General features: G+C 40.7%; 1 protein-coding gene across 21 annotated transcripts in view; it reads left to right on the top strand.

The window, feature by feature from the left end:
* The window catches only part of Slc8a1 (solute carrier family 8 member A1), a 350,559-nt gene that overhangs the window by 36,325 nt on the left and 292,146 nt on the right, over positions 1-22,088 (top strand). For 8 of the 21 annotated variants that reach the window (XM_029471286.1, XM_029471282.1, XM_029471280.1 and 5 more), the window contains exon 1: positions 21,849-21,938. The exons of 12 other annotated variants lie outside the window; for them this stretch is intronic. The gene's annotated coding sequence lies outside the window, so the exon portion shown is untranslated. Of the gene's footprint in view, positions 1-21,750; positions 21,939-22,088 lie in introns of those variants that run through there. One more of the 21 variants, XM_029471272.1, reaches the window with a different exon arrangement.

The following is a 22,088-nucleotide window of genomic DNA, read 5'->3' as shown; positions in this document are numbered from 1 at the left end:
AAATACATTTTAAAATAATGTATTGAATTTTGTTGATGTTAAGATAATTTAAGACAGGAGCCTTGGTCACTGCAGAACATCTATTTCTCTGCAAGACAATTGCCATGTTGTGTACCCATTATGACTTCCTTCTTCCACCAAGGTCCTCAGTAAATACAGAGACTTGTTGGAATCTATTTGTCCATAGAGGTAATAAAGGATCACTAACATGAATTCTTGTCGAGCTTCAGAAAGTTTTACAGTCGAACTTTGTAGCGAAGAGCTCAAGCTCCTGAAACAAACTGCCTGGTTTATTCAAACTGTCTAGATGCTTCTATTCTCTTACATCCAAAGGAGAGAGGACATAAGTGTCTAGGTCAAGAGGCTGTTTAGAAAGTTAAAAAAAAAGCCAAATGTATAAATAGCCTGAACAATGGTGGATAATATTAAAAATTATTAACTATTATCACAGCTAGTTTAGTAAGGGCAGCTCTCACAGTCCTTATTTGAGAAAAGTACTAAAAACTCTAGAGGAGGCAGGAGAAACACTGCTAAATCCTTCAGAAGCCCTGAGAATTCAGGGGCATTAGACATTGAATGTTAAGTTTAATCTCACCATTGTATCCGTTTCCTTCTCCGAGAATTTGTTTATGTTTTCATTCAGTACGAAATTTCCCTTTCTGGTCCACTAACCAGTAACTAAGCACACGATAAGGCTTTCTTATGTTCATTGTGTGCATGCTCCCACCAAAGGAAATGGAAGTTTCGAGTAGGAAGATTAGCAGTTACAGAGAGGGAACTCTGTTCCAATACATGTCATCAACGGGTACCATTGTTCACTGCTCTTGAGCATCCTGTTAAAAATCCCATGGCTAGCCAGGCAATGGTGGCGCACCCCTTTAATCCTAGCACTTGGAAGGCACAGGCAGGCGGATTTCTGAATTCGAGGCCAGCCTGGTGTACAGAATGAATTCCAGGACAGCCAGAGCTACACAGAGAAACCCTGTCTTGAGAAAAAAAAAAGAAAGAAAGAAAAGGAAAGGAAAGGAAAGGAAAGGAAAGGAAAGGAAAGGAAAGGAAAGGAAAGGAAAGAAAAGAAAAGAAAAGAAAAGAAAAGAAAAGAAAAGAAAAGAAAAGAAAAGAAAAGAAAAGAAAAGAAAAGAAAAGAAAAGAAATCCCATGGCTTAGAAAACAACTTTCGTGACACAGCAGTCTAAATATAAGTGACAGCCAGCTTTATTGGAAGATGGTCTATTGCAAGAATAGGTCTCACTGCTTGAACCAGAGAAAGGAGAGTTATGGAAAATAATCTGAAATGGGATGTTCTAAGATTCCTAAATTATTTTCATAATCTTAGCATGACTGGGACTTTATTTAGAAAAATATTTACCCTGAATTAATCAGTTTTTACCTTTACATTAATATCAGTTCATATTAAAATTTAGATTATTAGATTTATTTTCCAAAGTAGCAGTCTTGCTCCAATATATGAATCAGGCTTGGGTTGCTTAACCAGGATTGAGGCACTAAGTTGACTGACAATGACTGTGTTAATAAATACCTTTTTATTTTCATCAGAAAGAAAAATAATGCAAGTCAATTCAATTCTTCCTGTTTCCTACTGCAGCTAATTTGCAGCTCATGGTAGAAAACCTGTGTAGCATGTACAAGGTTTTGGGTTCAATCTCAAGCATCAAAAATATATTTTCTACAGACACTAAGTGCATTAGTGGTATAGTAAGCAAGACCACCACCCATCAATTAATTATGATAGAGACAACCCACTTGACCTTAATTCATTGCACATTCTAGAATACTCTGATTTAATATTTTAAAAATTTTCCTGAGTCAGACTCTTTTCTGCAATATTCTGTAACAATAAGAGCTATTAAACATCTTCCCTTACAAGCTTTATTATTCCAGAACAGGTCAGATTAATACATAATAAATAAAAATAGACTTGACAGAAATTGTGTGCTCTGGATAAAATTTGAATAGGGTAAATGGATAAGCAATCTCGTCACTGGTGTGAGGCTCAGTCAGCAGGAGAGTGAAGGGCATTTCCAGAAGAAAGAAAGGAGACAGGAGTGAGAATTTTAGGAAAGTTTTTACTTGGCCATTCATTGAAATTTGTTCTCTGGATCCCTATCAAATATATTTATTGATAATATGTTTGCTCTTTAACTTCTCAGGATAAATATCTTAAGTAGTTTCATGTTTTATCATGTGCTGTGGTTTCTGGGTTCCTTTGTGTCTTGTCTCAACTGTGGTCAGATCCTGGCTAGAAATAGCGCTGAAATGCAGAGCAGAATAGGGAACTATCTTAATGGCCTCCCCTATGTCCAACCTTCTTTTGGATGTAAACAGCATCTTCTGTTTGCTTTCTCAGATCCACATCTGAGTGTCTCCTATACAATTGACTTAGCTGTATTATGCCAAATTATAAATCCACTTCAAACCTGGCAAGCTCCTGGCTACACTGTTAGCCATATGCTTGGGAGCCAGGGCTCTACTGAATACTGTTTTTAGTATGTGGCAGCCAGTCATAGGATATCAAGTCAAGCAAATTCATAACACAACTCTTGCCATCCATAATTTTAGTCTCTACTTATGCAAACACCATGACTGCAGAACATTTGATTAATAAAACGGTATTGTTTGTTGCTATAACTGTAGAATCCTAAACAGATGAAACCCACATTAGGCCTATAAAACACTTTTTGTTTGGAGGGGTGTCCACTGTGAGCTAACCAAGTTGAACGCTGGAGAACAACATAGAGTGTCATAAGGTTGACAGTTAATATCCCCAGTCTGCTTTATTGTGCGTAGTGATTTACTTTTTACAACCTGCCTTTTCTGTGTGCTCAGGCAATCTTTCCACCTCCAGGGAGTAGAGAGGTTAGAGGACCTTTTCTTAGTTGTATTAAGAGAAAGCTCTGATGAAGGTCTAGGGATTCAAGGAGAATTTGGTTGGCAGATATTCTCGTCTTGAGTCCACATATTCCCACTAAAGCTCTGATTTCTTGGCTTCGCGGTGTGCAAGGATAGGTTTACTATAGGGTTCTCATGGATAAGGCAGTTGATCCCTGGACAGCACTTGGCCCCACACAGCACTGTGATTCTTGATCTTCCATGCTCTGTGTTTACAGCTCCCCTGACTCAGACCGAAGTCAGTCTGGTGAAGTGAATCCTGGTCCATTTTCTTCTTTAGTTGAAAGAGTTCTCTGTCTTTGTCTGCTTTGTGCCGAGTTTTCATCTAAGAGAACATCAATTATAGCTAGTTGTGTATTTTCGAAGTTTCGTATTTTCAAGCTTTCACAGTGTAATGCAGAATATACACATATTAAAATTTTGTTAATAAAGTTTAAATAAAATATATGCTTTGTCATAGTTTGCCAAAGGTATCTAATACTTCAAGTATTTGTAATCTTAAAGCTTCAATTCGCTGAAATTGCAGCAATCTTTTCAGATTTTCTATCCTCTGTATAACTGACTTATGGGGTGACATTGTGCCTAGGCAACAAGAATAACTCAGTGTGTTTAACTTACAATTTATTGCTCTCTTTGTATAAGGAGGGGGAAGCATATCCCTTAGGGAATAAAACATTGGTAGACTAAGCTAATGTAGTCAAAGAGGTGTGTGTTGACAGAGAGTTAAGTAAGACACTCTCTGTGATGGTAAAGCTTATCAGGAAAGGCTGGAAAGGTAGAAACTGAGTTATCAAGGCTGAGCTGGAATGCAGCGGTCAGACAGTTGAGAAAAAACACGAGGTTCAAAGTCAACCTGGATCTGAGTTTCCCTCGGAAACTTATGTGTGTCTCTGCCATCTATACCACAAGTGCACTAATACTTACGAAAGAGGGTAGAGCTAGAGATTAAATAGCAAAGTATCTATCGAACTTCCGAGCATAGAACACGTGTGGGGTTTATAACTGAAAAGCCAGAGTCTTTGGTGCAAACCTTTTCTTGTTACACTACAGTGTAGAGTCAGCAATGGCATAGAGGATAAGGAACAGGTCTGTGTATTACATTTCAAAAGTTGGAGCTGAGTGTAGTGGCCCATACCAATAACTGCACCATCTGGGAGGCTGAGGCAGAAGGATCTCTGAAAGTTCAAGACTGGTCTGTACTACCTAGGGAGTTCCATATCAGTTTGAGCTATAGACTGAACCACATCTCAAACTAACAATAATAAATAAATAAATGTTGAAGCAATGGGTTGCAGAACACAGTAATAGATAAAATGTTACCTACCTTTGTGTGATTGCTGTAGAGACTTAGGGGAAAAATACTAGTTTGTCTTACACTTAAACGACAATATGGAGTCTTCTTCACGTGCAGATTGGTGTGTGACTTGCACAGTTTATCCCATCATTAGATAAGTATATTTTTCTAATTGCTGATACTTCTATAAAGTTATATCATATATTTGATATACTACTATATATTATTATAAAGTTAATGAAATTTAAATTTTGTGTTTTTTGTAAACAATAATGTATTCAGAAAGAAAACAATGTACAAAAAGAAAGCTATTCAGACATTACCATCTAAAATTAATAAATAAAATAATTGAAAAAATTCCAAGTGTATGATATATCACTATATTTATACCTATAAATATAAAGCTATCCTCCCAGAAACATAGGATCTGACTACAGACGATATTTTGTGACAAGTTTCTAAAACAATATCTCCTTCCAACATATATTCATATCATTATTGAACTGTATTTATCTACATGCCACACTGCCAATCTCAACATAGAACATTCATTTTAGTGCCTATTTGTGATTATTAATAGGAGTTTGTTAACTTAATTTTAGATATTTAGATTTTTTGTGATGAATTTCTACACACACACACACACACACACACAAAAGAACTGTTATTTTGAACTTCGAGACTTGTGTACTTCAACATATTCTATAGTTGCTTTCGTAAGCTATGTCACTGAAAGAATGGCTCTGAGGATGGCACAATGAGACTTCTGCACAGTCTGTCAGATTGTCCTTGGGAAAGTTTTTATGTAAATACTACGGGAAAATCCCAAGTCCGTGTAAAGTGCAGAGCTTTAACTAAAGGTTGTTGGTTCTTAGTATTTTTTTCAAAGAGAGAAATATACTCTAAAATGAGGATTAGTTCCAAAAAGTAAAACTGGAAAAAAAAGGCACTTACTCATCAGATTAAGTCAAAGTATTAAAATATTATTTAAATAGAACTTCGGGATAAATCAGAAATTGATGAGACAAATTCTTCTTTTCACAATGCTAATAAATAGATTCTTTTTTTAAAAAAAATACTAACATTTTGAGAACTGCAATAAAATGAGATAGAGGCAAAAAGGATCAATGGCTTATTAAAATGTCATGTGGGGAAATTCATAATGGAGCCACGCTGACAAAACCTAAACACACTGACAACTTTGGCAATGTGAGAAGACAGTAGCCTGACTGTATTTACATCTTTATGTGACAAAGTAAAAATATATACACTATACTACCTATAAAATAATCACAGCCAATACCACTGCCATTCACATGAAAGAAAGACAGGAAACAAAGCAATGTATTTAAAAACACCAAGGTCTGTAGTCTGCAAATTGTAGCATGAGAGTGTGAGATTTGGGAGAAAAAAATGAATTCCAATTGTTTATGAATTCCTCCCCAAAACATTTAATGTTTTAATCTTTCCTGGATCATTTTTTCCTCAAACCAATCATAGAGATATTTTTAAAGAGATTATCAAGGATCTTTGATGAGAGTACAAAATTATTTTAACTTTCTAAATGTGATCATATTGTTGTAGTCTTAAGAGAAGATAAAGAGAAGTGTGTGTGTGTGTGTGTGTGTGTGTGTGTGTGTGAGAGAGAGAGAGAGAGAGAGAGAGAGAGAGAGAGAGAATGAGTTCAAAACAGGCATTGAAATGATCATTGCTTGTTGAACTTAGGTCTAAAAAAATTGACCATCAGTTGACAACTAGGATTCTGTGCACAATCCTTCAACTTTTTATCTGTTAAAATTTGCTCAATTATTTAAGCATTAATAACTAAATAAACAAAACTTGTGCACACTGACCACACAGAATACAGAGAACAGCCACCTTTAATTAAGAAGTCAAAAAGACACAAGTGTAATGATGTAAGACCATTTCTGGCTTAGAAGGTATGTAGGCACTTACTTTAACCAAATTAGTTTTGTTCAGAATTAATTTTTTGTTTGTGAAAAGACATCAAAATTATTTCGGAATAATAATGCTTCAAGGGGCTGAAATATGGCTCAAAGACTCAGAGTGTTTATTGCCTCGCACAGGACCCCGATTTGGTTCCAAAAACCCATGACTAGTGGCTTACAACAGCTTGTAACTCCAGTTCCAGGGATCAGATGACTTCTTCTGACCTGCACAAGTACTTGCACACACACACACACACACACACACACACACACACACACACACACACTAGAAAGGGCCGTACAAATAAAGAGAACCACAAACATAAATTAGTGCTAATAAATTAGTTTTATTTTCAAGAGAAAATGGATGACTATAATTTGCACATGTTAAAACATTCTCATGAATATGAATCACTGCTAATAATTTGACGGGATTTTTCTTGCAGGATTTGGTGCATGTTAAATGGTCAATGGTAAGGTTATATGTAAAAAAGTGGACCCCGAGACTTTATGACCTGAAATGCCAGTGATTTTGATTAAGAAAGAGACCTAGGTTAATTCAGCTCAGCTAATTGGAAGATACTCAACTCGAGACCTAACTGAATTGATGTGTTCAAAGTTGTCCTAATAGCTAGTGCTTACTGTCTGGGCTGTTTTATGTGCAACGATATAGTTATGTACAAAAAGTTCTTCATTCAAGTTTGCAACTAAAAACAGCTTCCCGGTGATTAAAGATGACATTCGAGATTACTAACTTACTATATAGATGAAAGACTAGATAACATATAGTGGCTAACACGCAAATTCAAATGTGTCCCAGAAAATTACTATTGATTTCTTGGGAAATATAGGAACTTGAATTGGATTTAATGAAGGTGGATAGCATTGAGAAGAGAATAACAAGACACTATGAATTAATGTATTTGAATGTCAGATGGAAGGACACATCACATGACCTTTAATTATGGGAGGAGGGGAGTCTCTCAACCAAAGGGTGGTGATAGATCCTTGGTTTGCAGAAGGAGCAAGGAACATAAAAGGAGATAGCAACAACCACCAATGCCTTTAATTGAGAAAAAGATAATTTAGAGAAGCAAATTAAGCAGTTTGTCAAGCTTTTGTTTCCTCTCCGTCTATACTTAGCAGCAGTTAATAACACCATCGTGACCTTCCCCCCTGTCAGGATCAGCTAAGACGGGGGCAAAGCTGATGTGTTCTGCAGTGTAAATGCTTTTACTTGGAGCAACCCATCCAGCCAACTGGGTTCTATCAGAGTCCCACCCTTCCAGCTCCAAAGAAAAGCCTGACATTCTAAGGACAGAAAACTTTGGAGCTAATATAATAGTAGAGAGTCGCACAGACAAGAGCTGAAGCTGAATATCCTACTTGGGGATCAGGTAGATGTCTTAAAGGACATGATGTGCAATGTGTTCTAACCAACCCAGTCACAGCCTTTGGGATAAGCTTCTGCCTTCCCCATGGGGGCTTTAGTTAACTCTCCTTCTGGTGTGTCCCACCTAGCATTCTCCTCTCAATCAATCTGCCTTTTAGTACTCATATTCACCTTGTCTTGGATTATTTTTAGTACATGTTTAAAAATTGGTTCTTGGAAGATTAATACATAGTTTTTCAGATATCTCATATGCAAACATGAAGAAATTAAGCAATATCCATTAGAAATATAGTCCATGTCACAAATCGCTAGTGTCTATGCTTTACAAAAGGAAAATGAGGACACAGTCAACCAACCTACATGAATTATGCGTTTTTATTATACACACAGTATGCGTCTGGATACTGCAGAAGGCAAGAAAATGCATAACCATATTTCTTGTCACTATAGAGCACTTCTGCTTAATGTACCCCAAGACTCTCAGAATAACATTGAAAAAGGCAGAAGAGTCAGTAACCGCCGCAGTTTGCAAGGGAAGCAGTTGTGGGATTACCAGCAATTAGTTATCTGCAGAATGCCAATCCACCTTCTTGCTGCTCTTCATGTGTGAAGGTTGATGGCCGTCTTATTGGATATAACAACTGTAAGGGGGCCTTGAGCTCCATACCTTCCTATGAGAAAGTCCAGTGATAATAGTCATGGAATTTCTTCCCTGTTGTTCTTTGAAGAACTCGTCAGTATAGAAAAGTGTCATTCATGTGCCACTATTCTAGTGACCGGTTCTTTTCTATTTACATTTAAAGGCAAGTCATAGCAACTCAAAATAATTTTCCTAACACTTACTCTTAGGAGTCAGCCTGTGTTTAATCCCCGGGGAAGGGGCATTGTAAGCGTAGAGGTCATCAACTCCTTCAGACTCAGTTTCCTCTTGAATGACTATATACCAGAGACCAGGAATTTTTGAGTCTGGAAACCAAAGCTTGTAGCCTCTCCTAAAGGCATTCTTGCTATGTTACCTCATGGTGGAAGCTGGAAGGCAGAGAGGTGACAGAAAAGACTGTCTCACATGAAGAGAAATGATCACATACACTCCCACTTGTCCTTTAATAGTGGCATTAGGCCATTTGTAAGGACAGGGCTCCTGAGACTCACACATCCCTCATCAGGTCCTGCTTCCCAACTGTAATTCAGGGATTAATTTTGAACACATATATTGAAGGGCATTCTCAGAGACAATCTCACTCGTTTTCTACTGAGCATACTGCAGCTCATTATTCTTAAAGATAACTGATGATGCAATCTATGCCATACCCACACTGAAAATGCTATATCTCACTACAACCACAATGTAAAAGGCTAGAAATAGCCATACTTTGCTATCAAATTAGTTTTATGGTAGAAGCACTCACATATGGCCAAAGGAGATGATAGAGTGTCACCGTCCAGCTTGTCTCTATTATATAGAGCTGCATAAAGGTAAGATTTGTACTCTAACATCGCCATCAGTGAAATACGTTTTAGAAATGGCCTCGTAGAAATGGTGATCAGTTCTGGTTTAATTAAAAAGCGAAGCAAGGTACAATCTATCTTCAATATACATAATAATTACATTCCTGGAAAAAAATCAGTGTAAATTAAAAGGTACTTTTAAAAGTACCTTTTACATAAAAACCCAGATAAAACTGAAAACTAGGATAGTAAATCTTTCTTCTACCCCATGGTCTGTAGAACATTTCGAGCACATACGGAATGAGGAGCAGTTATTTATTGACTAAAACTTGTCCTACACACTGCAGGATGTGTGCTGCTTCCCTGACTGTAGCCACAAGTATTCATAGTAACTTTCTGTACCATTGTGATAGCTACACAACTCAGGAATTTCCAGATGGTCCCTAGAGAGAAGCATCACTCCAACTGACGAGCTTGGTTAACAGAGCCCTGGGAAGGAAGATCTGTCCACACCCTCGTCCAGCCTCCTTTCCCACACCCCCACAGTATCTGACAGTGAAGAGCCCAGTGAAGGCTGCAGATAGTTCGTTCATACAGCGGTTAACTGAGCCTACTGACTCTGTGCTCAGGGAAACCAGAAACTACTGCCACTGCCTAGGACAGGAAAGAGAGTTCTTAACTCAGTACCTCCTTCAAGCACTGAGGGAACTTAAATGTGCATGCCCTGTACTTACAGGTAACCTGCATCCTGGACCCTGGTTGTAGCTCTTGATACATCCACAGTTCCAGTGACTTCTCTCTCCTGTAGATGTTCTTCTCATACCATTTTTAAAAACCTTCCATAGTAACAAATCTCGCCTGTATCTGTCTCCCCCATGACTGTTTCTTCTTTACCCAGTCTGGTACACTGGAGGGAGCTTGAGGAAGCCACTAGGATATGAGATGTCAGCTGCTCAACAACTTTGTATTAACTTTTTGGAGTCACTACCTCTCTTAACTTCACAAAGGAATAATTAGTGATGCTCTTTTTCCTTCAACATCGAAGAGGACAACAAACAGGGTTCCTTATCATTGCTTTGCATCTGCTTCTATACTGATTCTGAGAAGCCTAAACTGCACAGGAGTGGTGGGAATACCGTGAACTTTTAAAGTTGTGGGAAGTGCTGTATCTATTGCACCATTAAGCCAGTGGCTTTTTATTGGTTTTTGGTTCACGTTGACTAGCAATATATATTTTTTTCTACCACCATCCTCCCTTCTCTGTAAACCCAAAGTAAGGATGCAAAGAGCATATTAGTATGTGTTTACAGTGGCAACACTCCACCAAGCATCCAGGAAAAAAGTAATCTGGAGTAGAATTTTAGCCATAGTGCTAATTATTGATACTTCCAAAGAGACCCCTGACACAGCATAACAAAGGAAATAAAACCATGCAGAGGAAGTGTGATTTAATTTAATGGGCTTTGAATTTTCCAATTGTCAATGTGTTTTGTTTGTTTGCATTGAGACAGATCCATGGGGACTCCTGTAGCCCCCATGGCCGTTGAAATTACTATGTAGCTGAGGATGGCCTTGTATTTCCAACCTGCTGTGTCTCCACCCAACAAGTGGTTCGAATATAGATAAGTGTCACAGCCACAGCCAACCTCTCTGTAGCACTCATCCCAGAAAAGATTCTTCTACATCAGCATGTAAGGAAGGAGATTAGGAGTTTAGGCTGGGGAGTTTAGGTGTTGTCCGGCTGATTTGCTCTATGGAGAAAGAAATAGTCCATTTACCATAGAGCCCCTGCTAACAAATTTCTCCTGTTGTGTGCTTTATACTCTCTGTTTGCCTTTCGTTTCATTATTTTACTACTGTCTCATCCCAGGGTCTTTGGCCTGAAAGCATGGCTCTCCAAGCTGATACCCAGAGTTCACTGTACTCTTCTAGACCATTCTTGGATAGTGTTCAGAGCTTCACAGAGTCCCCTAAAAAGGGTTACTGGCTCTGTCTTTTGGGAAAAAAAATCAACACTCCCTCTGGGTCTCTTCATTGCTAGTTAATATAGCATTTTTTTAAAGTAATGAGTTGTAGAACATGCCTGCTCTTTCCCTCCCCAAGGTGAAAGCCCTCTTGCTTCACTGATGATATTTTTTTTCTTGATGTCTGACTCAATGTTTTGCTTAGTAGTCGCTCAGATAAATAAATGAAATAACCACGTTTACCTGAGATTATGTGGGTAGCAGGCAATGGTCCTCAAATTCAAATTAATTCCTACAAAAATGCAAATTCGTATCTGTTCTGATCTTTTTATAGACACGAGAGTCTTCTTCTTACAAGGAAAAATGCTTCCAAATATGTCAGAAAATTCCTTAACTATTTTTAACATTAGTATTTATACACTGTAGTGGTTTACATGAGAATGCTTCTCCCCTATTGGCTCTGAGATCTGACTACTTGATCCCCACTTAGAGAGACTGTTTGCAGCCTCTCTAAGTATGTCACTGACATACAGGAAGTATGTCACTGCTGGAAGTCTTTGAGAGTTAGAAAACTTCTGCTACTCCTATTCACTCTCTGCTTCCTGTTTGTGGTTATAAATGTAAACTCTTAGCTTCCTTTCCCTGACAGTATACCCTGCCTGCCACCATGCCGCTCTGCCACCACAGCCTCTTAACCCAAAGTAAACTTCTTCTTAAGTTACCTTAGTCATATTTTATCACAGCCAATGAAAAGTAATTATTAATTGACAAAGGAAACTCTTACATATTTAAATTGCTTGACATAAATGCATTAAAGAGACTTTTAATCAATTAGTATTAACAATATACACTTATTTAAATACAAATTAAAGACTACCTTAAATAAGGGGATAAACCTATGAAAATCAAATGGGCACTTTTGATTTCTTAATATATTTTATAATAAGTTTTATAAGCAGCATTATTTGAGCACCACATTTTTCATAATGATGAAGCTATAGGCTTTTTTTTAGGTTGTACCATATTAAAAATGTAACAGAGGAGATGTTAAAAACATGCATAGAAATCATATTAAGAGATTTTTATCTTTGATCCTATTATCTAACAACTAAGTCAGATCTTATCAAAACAATGGCCTCCTGTGAACAGACAGATAGGTAATGATATGATTGAATGATTGATTGTTCAGGTTTCACTGATTGAGCCTATTGCTAAAGTAACGGTCAGTCAGTTGTGATGAGAAGTAAGAGGCTGGCATAAGTACATATTTTCCCCACCTGAGCTCCATCTATATTTCCCACTTACTGGACTGAAATGTCTAGTGGATGGGAAACGATCTTTCCATCTGCTGGCAAGATCAGATTAGTTAAATGTCATAGGAGGAAGACCAAATATTCTTAGATTGCTCTAACCTCTTCAGCACGCAAGGGCACAAAAAGAGGACAGTAAATCTACTGTTCAAAGAACAAGGGGTACGGTCTTTGCAGAGAATTTAAACACACTCATAAAAGCAACCCAGAGTCTGTCTGACTTTTATTAATACCTTTCATCATCTCATTGATGAGATATCTTCTTCCTGAGAGTGCAGGCTTTCACCGCCAACTTGGATGATGGTTTTAAAGGGGACTCTGCCTTAGAAATCATATGTGTTTTGTCTGTAACCATCCAGAATAATTTTCTTCGAAATTAAAACATGACTTTGGGGAACTATTGGTCTGGGAGGTAATGGTATTCTGCCAATAGTTGAGCCAGAGAGAAAATAGTGACAGCCTTCAATTTGTGCCTTTGTTTAAAAAAAGAAAAATCATCTCGTTATCCATGGTCATGCTAACTTTAACTAATCTCAAACACATAGCCAAGAAGTACATTCGCAACTATAGCATCTACTTCAAAAACCATGAGTCTCTTCTACCTATGAGATGAAGTTCCTAGAGGTCAGGAATGGTGGCAAATGACCTTTCTAACAACCCTAGGATGCAGTCCATGACTCTGGATTGAATGATCACTTACCAGCTCCTTTTTTCAGAATGGCTTAAAACTTTAGTCATTAAACTTCTACTCCACTGCCATGTAATGGGGCTTCGTTGGCCCTTTAATCAGCATAATTTACTGAGCCTGTATTTATATATTGATCACCTGAGTCAGGTATTTATATATTGAAGCACTGAATAACTTTCCATCTTAGCTCTGCCTTTTCTTGAGCAATTTCTACACCCAAGGCTTCTGTTTATTTCCTGTTTAATACTTTTTAAATTTTCCAAAAGAAACCAAATTAATGATCTGTTTTATACCTAGATACAGAAAATATGCATGGGGGCTTCCTATTCTGTTTTAGTTTGTGAGCCTTTGATTAGAATTGAAACTAAATATATAAAACCTTAACAATAAAAGATCATGATGTTAAATAAACATGAAAAATAAGTAGCTAATTTGTATTTCGATGTAAATTGGCAACTGTTAATGTGGTAACTTTTCAATAAATGAATATTTGATTATAGCTAAGAACCAAAAATATGCATGTTTGTGTATTTTTGTAAAAGGGTGTACATTTGTATAAAGCGCTGTATGTGCATATGATGTGTGTATGAGTGTGTATATTTATGGTTGTAAGTGAGCTGGGTATTATGCAATTGAAGATAAGACTGCAGGAAAAGAGAAACGGAGAGAAAGGAGAAAAGGTGCCTGTGAAAACAGCTCTGAGCCAACCTGAGCTGACAGAGCAGGTTTCCGTCAGGGCCAAAGCTGTTGACCATGTGACAAGAGCCTACACAGCAGAGCTCACTAATACCAAGCTGGCATTGTGTGCATCAATTAGATGAGACTCATTAAGTGAAGCCAAAGGGGCACCTAGGAGTTTGCAGAGAGTCTGACTTGGAAGAAATATAATCATTTTATATGCAGCCCCTGGAGACAGCCAGTCTGTCTGAATGCTATAAATTTCAGGTCTGAATACCAAGACTACATTCTGAATGCAGAGGTGTATTTACATATCCAAGCTTCTGCTCTCTGCCCCTGAGGTGGGCCTGAGAAGCCATCAATGCAGAGTAGACATGAATTAACAAACAAAATATTATGCTGCATCATTTCATCATTTGGAAGCTTGAGAAGTAGGTGGTAGAATGAATGACAGGCCATCTTGTTTTAAATGGCCACTCAACTCAGCACCTATTCACTGACCTACTCTGTATTGCTTTTAGGAAAAAAAAAACCTTTATTGCTTTCCTTGTCATGTTTTATAGGACACCTAAGACGTGCTCATTTCCTAGTTCTGTTCCACTTTGTCCTTTGCCCACACTAGAATGGAATTTTATTCAAGGTTTTCCTGGTGTTTCTTCAGTAGCTAAAGTGTCTGACCCATAATATATCCTTATAAATATTTGTTGGGTATAAGACATGAGAGATTGGGGGCCAGCAGGGTGGCTCAGTGGGCTGACATACTTGCCACCAACACTAAGAATGTGGATTCCATTCCTAAGACAGTCACAGTGAAGGAGAAAACCAGTTCCTGAAAGTTGTGTGATCTTGACCCCACAGGCACAGTCTGGCACACGTACGCACACACACACACACACACACACACAGCCACACACACACAGCCACACACACACATACAGACACACACAGACACACACACAGAGACACACACACACAGACACACACACACACAGAGACACACACACACACACACAGACACACACAGACACACACACAGACACACACACAGACACACACACACACAGCCACACACACACAGACACACACACACACAGACACACACACAGACACACACACAGACACACACACACACAGCCACACACACACAGACACACACACACATACAGACACACACAGCCACACACACACAGACACACACACACACACAGAGACACACAGACACACACACAGCCACACAGACACACACACACATAGACACACACACACAGACACACACACACACACAGACACACACACACACACAGACACACAGACACACACACACACACACAGACACACACACACACACAGAGTGATTAAAAGCACATAAAATAACCATGAAATGTGATTTGCTTTCCTCATATCGTCCCAGTTTTGTTTGTTTTGTTTTGTTTTGTTTCCTTTAATGAACTGTTAGATGACCTTGAATGCCATCAGAGTGCTCAAAAGTTCCTGGATTCTAAAAAAAAAAAAAAAAAACAAAAGCAATAAAACTCAAGCTTAATATTTATTAATAATTGCCCAAACTAACCCGTGTTAAGAGACCAAATAAGAGAATTTATATCTGGGAGCAAATGAGAGCTTCTCAGTAATTCCTGAGATAACTGACATAGGGTCAGGTTCCAGGCTCAAGCCTGCAGCTGGGTCAGATTGGCATCTCAGCGGGCTTCAGTCTCCTGCAGAGTCAACAGACAATCTGTCTGTCATCACAGAGCAGGTGGCCAGCCAGGACTGTGGCTGTGGATACGGTGACTGTGTCAGTTGCTAACTAGGATCTGTACTTAGGGACAAGAAAGTGAGTGGAATTAAGTTGCAGTTTGCACAGGATAGGTGCCAGAGGGTTGAGTTACCTTAGAAGTAAAATCAGCCCCATTTCCATATTACCCAGTCCCCTTGCAGTAAACAGTATCCGCTCTATTAATTTATCTGTCATGCACCAAAAACTTTCAGAGATTCTGAAAATGGGATAAATAGTCCACAATCCTCTGTTCATGGATTGGGCTTTCCTGAAAGAATGTTCCAATCTGCTCTATTTTGTAAGGTGAATTACAGTGTCCACCCCTGCCTCCTAAAAACAGAAATGCTATAAAGTTCACCCACACTTGTCTAAAATCCCAAGACACATTTCTGCTTTTATATCATTAAGAATCAACATTCAGTAGAGCCACAGAGTGGAAGACATGTTGTGCTAGGTGGATGGGGTTCTGTGTCTACGCAGTTCCTGACTTAAACTAGGCCGTTGCTTTTTTAGTCCTGACCGAGTTCTAGAACTACTACCAAGAGGATCGAAAACAAAAACAAAATATCTCCCAGTAAGAGAAGCCCTTATATACAGTGTACTGACATGGCATTTGAGCAGAAGACAACCTCCGATGGTGCCACCTTGCTTTCAGTAGTTAGTTCTTTTCTTCAGACTAACCAGATAATACATACAAGAGCCAAGCTTAGGAGAAAACTCTTTGCATATTTTCTTTCTCAATCTGTAAAATGGAAGCAATCATAGCGTGTCTGACTAGTTCATAATGCTCTGATGTAAAATTAAATTATAGACAACAAACACTCTCAGTGCCTGTTCCAATGCTTTACTCTTGCCTGAGATGCACATCCCAGGAGATGCTAAAACATTTCCAATGAGAGTCGTGTTTTTCTGTGGCAGAGTAGGGTTGAGATGGGGGAGTAGAAGATTGGAGCTTCTGAACCTTGTTTGCTCATGATCACCATGTCCTGAAATCACATAGCATGAGTCTGAGTTCACAAAGAGACGAGGATACTCGGGCTTGTCATCCAGCACTTCTTCCATTGGTAGCAGAACCTATACTGATAACAATGTGAATTAAGACTCCTTAAGTTCATTCTACTTCGCCTTCAGGTCTCTGGGCTGTTTTCATCTTTGAGGGCAGCTATCTTGGATTGTGCTAGGCTCTAAAACACGGGCAGCTCTCAGAAGGTTCTATGGAGCAGCCGGCAATGGAAACTGCAGCAAGGGAGCCGTGCATCAAGGATGGCACATCATGAAGGAGATTTATTAAGAGAGCTGATATGTAATCTCAAGGGACAGGACTTCAGAAGCAAATGGTGGGAAACAGCAGTCTGGTAGAGAGGATTGCACGGGCCTCATCTTAGGCTCCTGTGATGAAGAGTCTTTGAGTCCACTTTGAAGAGAGTCTGTACGAACGCAGTGAAGAAAGGTGGTTTTGTCCTGCAGATACGGTCTCCTTGGATATCATTAATGTCAGCAGCAAAGTCATGGCTGTATTCTGATATGTTTCAAATAACTCTGTCTGTTTGAACTCCCAATTTTAATACAGATGAGATCAAGTTGATATTTAACTCTAAAAACAAAGGAATATTATCAACGAATATAGCCATACTGAGTCCTGACAAAATTAGAGTATTCAAGTGGCTTCTCTCAATTATTATGGAAAAAAGAAAGTGAGTCCCTGTTGGGGAAGCCTACCTTCCCTGGTTTGCTGATGGTACAGGATTCTGTGCAACAAGGAGCCCAAAAGAATTGTTACCAATAATCAAATGGCATGATTGTACAACTAATTGTTTAGTTTCTTTCTTTCTTTTTCTTTCTTTCTTTCTTTCTTTTTTTCTTTCTTTCTTTCTTTCTTTCTTTCTTTCTTCTCTCTCTCTCTCTTCCTCCCTCCCTCCCCCCACCTCTCTCTCTCTCTCTCTTTCTTTCTTTCTTTCTTTCTTTCTTTCTTTCTTTCTTTCTTTCTTTCTTCTCTCTCTCTCTCTTCCTNCTCTCTCTTTCTTTCTTTCTTTCTTTCTTTCTTTCTTTCTTTCTTTCTTTCTTTCTTCTCTCTCTCTCTCTTCCTCCCTCCCTCCCCCCCTCTCTCTCTCTCTCTCTTTCTTTCTTTCTTTCTTTCTTTCTTTCTTTCTTTCTTTCTTTCTTTCTTTCTTTCTTTCTTTCTTTGTGACAATTTTGATAGCACTTCACTCCCAACAATAAGAACAATATATTTGCTGAGTGACTTCTATGATCAGCAAGGGAAGCATATTATATGCATTTCATCCTTCTTACAACTTTCTGAAGGAGTCTTCGTGGCTCTGGTTTTTGTAACAGAAATACGGCTTTCTAGGGATTAAGAAGCTGCCAAAGGTCACAGAGCCAGAAGAAAGTTATGGATTCGGACTCCCAAGCACCAGATCTTAACCAGAGATGTGTTCTTTTCTGCTCAGACAGTGATTCTGCCTTTGGGTTAACACTGGTGACATTGTAGAATAGGAAGCAGCTGTTTCCTTGATGTGGTGCAAAGCCAAACTAAAAAAATGAAACTATTGGATAAGTCTAGCCTTTGAATAAAGGTTCAAGTATAGACTTGCAGGCCCCTGATGCTCCTAAGCCAGTGACACCGTCATCGTCCCACCAAAGGAAGTGGATGATTCCTAGGTAACGGCCACAGGAGGAGAATTCCCTCTACCACTCCACCAGGAAAGTTGTTCACACTCTGGGATGCTTTGCATGCATCAACACAGCCCATTATTAGACTGGAGCCAGGTTTTCATCAGGTCAAAATACAGCTGGGTTCAACTGCAAGAATAAGACGCAAGGGACAAAGACCAGTAGCACTGGATGTCAACAAAGGATCCCCACACTCATCCCTAAAGCAAAGAGCCCTGGATTCCATCACCAGCAAAGAAAACCTAAAGGAAGAAAAAAAATGAGATGCTCTAGTTACCTGAGGTTCTAAGGGAGGGGGAGTTAGCCACTGCGCCCTAGTCTGGACAGTCTGGTGTACTGCAGAACCTTTTCCTTATGCAGAAATTCTTGAGAGCCTAAGTTTAAGAAGGAGCAGAATGTAGTTAGTGTCTAAGACTGATAAAGTGGAACTGAGTCCGGGATGATCAGGACTTAACTAACAGGCTTAAGGAGGAATCAAGCAATGGAAAGAACCATAGTCCCTCTGGCCCAGGGAATCCAGGTCAAGAAAAAGAAACCATAGCATAGAACTTCATTTTTCTAGGATGAAAAAATCATTGTGGGTTTCAACCCAGCACTAAATATAATCATTTTAAATGGGTAATTCTCTGTCCCATCTTTCTGAAGACTGGATACAAAGCTGGATCAAATTCATGTTCCCTACATTGGTTCTATAAGGAATTTGCTAAAGGCTCTGACAAAGGTTTTCTAGGAAATAACTCATGAAAATCTTAGGATGCATCAACTCTTACAGTAATCCTGTGCAATTCCTGAAGTGGTTGTATCACACTCTTCTAGTTAGTAACATAGTAGAAACTCATTTGTGAAACCCCGAGTTCACAGAGATGAATATAGCCATCATACATGAGAAAGACAGCCATTGAGAAATGCTTTTTTTTTATTGGAATGGAAATTCCCACCTCCATAGGTACATTTTTTTTCCTTATTTCTGGATCTCTAGCCTGCAGCAGCCACACTACTTCCTTAAGTACAGCTGCCGTCTCCCACAGCCTTGTTGCCGGCGATGTAGACCTTGATAATTCTTGCAATAAAAATCCAGTCATGTATGACATTTAGGAGGTAGGGAGCAAAAGATTTAAATTGCCTTGGGGCGCTGGAACCATTATAGAGTTTCCTTTAATGAGAATGGAAGACAAAGAAAGTTAGAGGCTCAGATACCGAGCCAAATCAAAATGGTTACCAAATCACTAGGCATGGGGTGGCCTCTTGATTGCTAGATAAAAAGTGGGTGGGGACACTCAAAGGATCAAAATTAACCAGATGCTGACAAGAGGGACTCAGGGCACCACAGGGTACCATAAAAAGACCAGCTCTTTTGGCTTCCTATATTTCAAAATACTTACACTTTCAAGAAAACCAGGGAGTGTTTGCTAGGAAATCCATCACAGCAAATACACTCCCCCCACTTCTCACAAGATGTATCCCAGTGGAGCACAATTCACTCACATTTCCATTTCCTTCCCTCACTCTCTTTTTCTCTACCTGCCTTCTCCTTCCGAGGAAGGAAGTAGAGTCTTTTCAGTCACAAGCTTCTCTCTGTGCCCTTTCAAAGCAGCCACTCTTCTCTCAAAGCTCCTTTCCTAGACTGAGCCAAATAGCTGCCCCTCACTCTCCCTGGAAGTCGGGGCTCTATAGCAGCTTGTAGCAGAGGGCATACTCTAGCTGAGTGAAGGGGACCTATTATGTCATCTCATGTGTCAGGGGTCTGTGCAGTCAAACTGGAGTCTGCATGGATGGCAGCAGGGCTCCCAGGCAAAACGCTGGACCCGGCAAAGAATGGAACCTGATCTTGGGCAGGAAGGATTCCTGGGAATTTCAGCACAAGAGACAGCTTGCACTTGTTCTGCCAAGCTCTGTGTCTATAACCACACATGCGTGCTGTATAAAGTGAGGTCCTTCTTCAGAGGACAGCCATGACGAGTGAGCGTTGCTAGAAACGGAGGAGGCCCTTCTCTGAACAAGAAATGGAATCACCAGTTGATTCACACCCACATGATACTGATATTGAAAGCACACTAGTTCAGAGCCCTGATCCTTACACCCCCACCCCCACCCCACCCCCCCTACCCCAGGCGTAGGAAAGGACCAAGGGACCTAAATACCAATCACTGATGCTGAGTTCCACCTCAAAGATCCGCAAATCCACTACTTGGGGTGTGGCCTACTCACTGGGATTTTAAAAACCTCCCATGCAGATCTGAGGAGCAGTCAGGGATTAAGAGTCCTTAACCACTGTCCAGGCAAAGGCCAGTTCGCCCACCCTACTTCTTTGCTGTACAGTCAGACTGGTTTCCAGGGCCCTAATCTCTCCTTGCTTAAGGCCTGACAGTCAGACCTGCGCTGTAAATCTGAGGAGCGAACTGTCCTGAAGGACTTGAACTTCCAAGTCCCTGAGTTGCAGCTCTTTCTTCTGTCCACATCATATAGCTGTCCTGGACATCTTACGCGAGGCAGTCCTTTAGGACTACTGTCTCAGAGTTTGCAGCAGCTTCTGTCTACAGCATCTACAGTATTTGAGTCTGCATCCCCAGGTGTGTCTGACTGGCAGCCAGGTTTGGGAGCTGCTGAGCTCCACGGTGGGTCTAGCCTTTCATCCTGCCAAGTCATTAAGGATTTGTAAGGATGAATGAGCTGTCTTGGGAGCGAGGAGGGCCTGCTGCAATGCTCCTTTATTAATTATGGGGAAGTGATGTATTGGCAGTGGTAGGGCTTCTCTTGGAAAGGACAATGAATGGTTCGTCGATTGCTGCATTAGGTCTTTCCTGACTCAGTCTTAATGCTCAGGTTTTTGTTTTTTGTTTTTGTTTTTTTTTCTCCTGTCTGTAGTTTAAAAGCCGCACATCGTTCACACTAAAGGGACTCTAGATCTTTATTCCCTTCTAAGCAGCAAGGTGTGAGGGAAATTGCAACACCTGGAGTCTTTCAGAGATCTCCGCTGGGGAAACCCCTGCCCTTAGTCTGGATTTGATCCGCAGCATCTAGTAGCTAGGATATGTCTTCTTAGCTAGATATGAAGGTGAAACATAGAGTAAGGATTTAAAAAAAAAATCGACGATACAACCCCAGATTCCCTTTTGCTGTATAAAGCTTGCATTAGCAAAGGACTAGAATGTGGAGGAAGAAGGATGTATCTGGAGTAGTGAATTGCGGGGTAAGGAAGGAGTAGGAGAGTTGGGGTGTGTGTTTGGGGTTGGGGGTTGTCAACGGATCAGTCTAGCGAGGTTCAAAAGAAAAGTTGCAGCGACACGGGTCTGAGCCTGTCGGGGTGCGGGAGAGAGCGCTGGCTTGTGTGGTTTGTACGCACTGCGGGGGGCCCCACAGTCTGAGAAATCCAGCCACTGGCAGAGCAGAGGAGACCCCGGTGGTTGCCACCGCTGCCCGCCCGGCTTTTGCTACCGCAAAGCACCCGGGGGTAGCACGCGGGGTCCGGAGAGGCGGGAGACACGGAAGGAGGCGGCGGGCCCGGCTCGTGCGAGCCAGTGCGAGGCTGCGGGCGGGCGGGCGGGGTGCGCGGGAGGGAGGGGAGAGAGCGAGGGAGGGAGCGCAGCGCGCGCGCCGCCCGGCCCCGGCCCTCCCAGCCCGCCGGCCTCGCCGCCTCCCGCCCGCGCGCACCGCTGCCTGCTGCCGCCGCCGCCGCTGCTCGCGCCGGGCGCTGCTCCGGAGTTGGGCCGCCGCCGCCGGCTTTGTGTTACCAGCAGAGGATGGGAGCGACCTCCTCCTGATCCAGAGCTGTCTCAAAAGGGAGTGAGCGCGCCCGATCGCCTGGCGGCGTGCAGGACCGGGGAAGGGGATCCATCCACAAGGCTCAGCCCAGGTAGGAGCTGGTCCCCGGCAGGCAGAGACATCGGGGAGACGGTAACTGATCTCTTCGCGGTTCCCCAGGCAGCGATTCCCTTGGTTTAAGCCAAAGGGCTGGTTCTGGAGTGTGTGTGTGTGTGTGTGTGTGTGTGTGTGTGTGTGTGTG

This window comes from Mus caroli, chromosome 17, assembly GCF_900094665.2.
Source record: "Mus caroli chromosome 17, CAROLI_EIJ_v1.1, whole genome shotgun sequence".
Classification (NCBI taxonomy): domain Eukaryota; kingdom Metazoa; phylum Chordata; class Mammalia; order Rodentia; family Muridae; genus Mus; species Mus caroli.
This window is presented reverse-complemented; position numbering and strand designations above follow the sequence as displayed.